This window comes from Pinus tabuliformis, chromosome 8 (genome assembly GCF_031772625.1).
Source record: "Pinus tabuliformis cultivar Carrire ecotype Pingquan chromosome 8, CPIR1, whole genome shotgun sequence".
NCBI classification, from domain to species: domain Eukaryota; kingdom Viridiplantae; phylum Streptophyta; class Pinopsida; order Pinales; family Pinaceae; genus Pinus; species Pinus tabuliformis.
The window spans coordinates 651,989,394-651,993,442 of record NC_142294.1 but is presented as its reverse complement, the minus strand read 5'-3'; positions in this window follow the sequence as shown (position 1 = coordinate 651,993,442).

Here is a 4,049-nt window from a genome sequence, read left to right as displayed (position 1 = left end):
TCCTAACATTATTTTTTCTGACAACTATATATAAAAAGATTTAATTCAAATTGTTTAATCTAATGTACAATATCCATATTCATGTTTATCTTTACAAAACATTAATTTATTTTGTTCGACGACTATGTATAAAAAGATTTAATTCATTCTTGCAATCTAGCTACTCATTAAAAAAAACTTGATTCAAATGTGTGTGCTTAATTAACTACGCAATCTCCTATATTTAGAAACACTCCATCATGTACTCACCCAAGATGTATCTATTCTACAGATTTCAAAAGACCCTCTAAATCTGTTGCTTCCTCCATTTACTAGAGACCAAGAAGGATTTCACTCCAACATGTTAGATATATATATATATATATATATATATATATATATTACTTAAATAAATCCCAATATATGTCTATCCTAACTCCAACTCTATTAAGCATGAGGGATGAGATCTAAGTGTGGTAGCACAATTGGAAAAAAAAAATGTTGGAAAGCCTTTCTGTATCCAAGTGATTGGAAGTTCAATCCCCTCGGGCATGTCTCACGAGCTGAACCAAAAAAAAAAAATCCATAGTGATGGAAAAGTTTGATAAAATTAAAATAATTTATAAACCAATTTAATCATTTTTTTCTTTCCCCGAACTATCTTTTCATTTGAAGCAATATATGTAAGTGACTTATGGTATATAATTAAAAATGGCTTAACTTTCTCATTATATGGGCTACTAAAGTTTTCATTATTTATTAATTACTATTTACCTCCAATGAGATGATTGTGCATTCCTAAATCCTAAAGTTAATTTGATCATGTATTGATGGTCAATCCCACTAATAGTGAGATAAGTTGGGATTTATACCCTATTTATAAAGAGTTCTAATTTGATTTTAGCTTTACAAAATCAAAATGGAGAATAACATGGTATTTGATGGGTGGAAGGTCAAGAAGTTCATTAAGGATCATAAGAGTTTTGATAAGTACAAACTTTGTAGACCACAACTTAGAACACCACCACTTGTTTCACTCCATTTGAACTAGTTTATGGGAAGAAGGCCCTATTTTCTATTGAATTTGAATACAACACCTTAATGATGGTAGCTCAGTTAGACTTGGATTTCACCATAACATAACAAGATAGGCTTCTCACACTTAATGGTTTAGATGAATTCAGGCTGCAATCCCTCCTACACTCTAAGGTAATCCGTCTACAGAGAAAGATTTGGCATGACAAGCACATTAGGGAGAAGAATTTTCAAGAAGGTGATTGGGCCCTACTATATGATTTCAGATTCAAGGATTTCAAAGGAAAGTTAATGACAATATGGTTGGATCCATATCTAGTAGAAAGGTGTCATGAGAATGGGTATGTCCAAGTTAGAACAATTGATGAGGAAGGTATTCCCTTACTTGTCAATGGTTGCAGGTTGAAGTTGTATAAAATACCTCTATCCAAGGAATAATTTGTTAATTCAATCAGAAAGGAATTGAGTATGATTGGGAGGATCACAGCCCTCAGTTGACAAAACTTCTAAAGAAAAGAAAAAAGGAAAAAATAAAAGGGCCTAGATAGAAACCTCCATGAGGCATCTGAGGCCAACACTAGGGTTGAAAGCCTATCTATGGGAGCCTAAGAGAAAAAAAAAAGAATGAAAAATAAACAAAAGGAAATGAAAAATAAGATGAAATATCCCCAGGTGAAAACCTCCTCTGAGGCGCGTAGAGTAGGCATGCAAGTTGGAAACCTCTACAAAGGCAGTCTGCATGTCTAAAAAAATAAAAAAATAAAAAAGACACAAGGAAGGAGTCCTTACACCGTTTTTTCTAACGTTAATTTTGCAGGACTCCAGACAGCCATAAGAAAAATGGTTACCAAATAGGTTCCACAAGTCCATTCTTCTATTCATTCCAGCCATCCATTACATTTTCATACTTTTAACTCACCTCCCTATACCTCTCCATCAACTAGCCAACAATAGAATCATGTTCTGCCTCCATTTTTTAGTGCTACAGGATTGTCCTGAAATGCTACAAGAGGTAGATCCAATTGGATGAAGGGGAAAAGGGGTCATGTCTTCTTTAGGAAATGTTGAGAGAGTTACACTAACACTTTTGTCACTCATCCACTCCATCTAGCTAAGATTTATCTTTAAATTCCACTCTGCCCTGCATAAACATAAACCAGAAACGACTCTACCTTAAACATTTTGACCACCTCCTCATGATTCTAATCCTGTGCTCATACCTCCTATGACTTTCCCTCAATCCCACATGAAATATGAGGTCTCGAAGAGGAATTAAGTGACTACTACATGAAGGAGATCCCCCCTGTAGCAGCCTGTGCAGTCACAACAGAATCCATAATCATTTTTTTACACCCCTAGAGAAAAAGATCTAGCCACCCTTAGAATCATGAAGGCACTTCTAAATATGAGATGGGACACAACATCATTAGAGATCATATATCAGACAATCCAGCCACTCCACCAGCAGCAGATTGGACACCAGGAAGAAGCTTGCACACATAACGACCTTATCAGTCAAAGAATCATCAAGCTATGAAGACCTTTGCAGAAGAAAGCAAAGGAAACCAACACCTTCAAGATCATCATGTTATGAGGTCTAGCTCTAGCATGTAGGCATCTCCAACAATTCGATATCATAGGTAGGCTCATGTATTAAAACCATCACCTCTTCCCTATGCATTTAATGATAAAAGGTGTTAATGGTAGAGAAAGGAATTTTTAATGGGTTGGAGGTGGCTAGTAAAATTGGCCACCTTTGATTAGTAAATTAAAGTTCATTCAGTCACCCATGCAACATGGAAAAGTCAACTTAAGTGAGGTAGTGATTACAAGGAGTAAGGTGATGATCATGAGGAGCATGGTGATGATTACAAGGGGTGGAGAAATTGGTTAAACAAGGGAAGTCCGTGTAATATTCATGTCATCAGAGCTCTGAGCCTTTACCACAAAAGTGAATATTAAGTACAAGGCTAAAATCCATTTGCATAATTGCTTATTACTAGAAAATAGTTAGAGGAGGAGGAGCTAGTGCTATCATAGACTGCCTAGGGTGCCACCGAGATTCTTTGAACTATGTTTGCAGGTGCTATAGAAGGAGCTATAGGAGGATCTAAACTGCTATAGGAGGCTCAAAAGGAAGCGGTCATTGAGAATTGAAGGGAGAAAGGGAGCCAAAACTAGCCAAAGTTGTCATAAAACCCTCATGCACAAGACATGGCTATCTTGAAAGCAGTAAGTGGCCTTCTCCCTCTTTAATTTTCATACATATGCATGGATAATTATGTGTGAATTAAGTACCTTGTAGAAAACAATTGTGTATTAGTTCCCTTTGAAAATTATTATATGTGAAGGAAAGGTAGGGATAGAGAAAAGTTTGTTTTGGTTACTTTTTTATCCTTCTCCCCCTTTGATAAAAAGGAAGTTTTGACACTATCTCTACAACTGAGACTACTTTGAGGACAAAATTAAAAAATACACCTAAATAACCCTGAGAAGGAGCAATAGGAGAAATGGGGGGAGGTTTCAATAGAAAAGAACCCACAAACACAAAAATAATCCATCAACATCCTCCTGTGGTAGACATTTTTCTAAGGCATTAATGTATGGGCTTCTTTGAATAGTTGAAAGGGTATGATGACGACATAACTCAAGAATTTTCTATGGCACTAAATTACTAGGGAGAAGATAGTGCCACTACTATTGTTAGAGGAATTTCCATCTCTTTAAATGTTGAACTCATAAGAAAAGTGACTACCCTACCCTTGGGAATTCTATGGAGTAAAGAGGATAAAGTAGTATGGGTCACAACCAAGAAGAACTTGTTCATCCATAGAGAAAAGACAATAAAAGATAATAATGGAGTGACAAGAGAAATCCTACCTTACCCCTGGGATGAAGTGGTTTATCACATTCTCAAATACATATCCTATGAGGGCAGGCTGAGCATATATATGCCTATCATTTTAGGCTACTCCATGAGCTAATGGTCAAGGAATAATTACCCATTCATAGAGACTCAGTGTTCCCCACTTCCT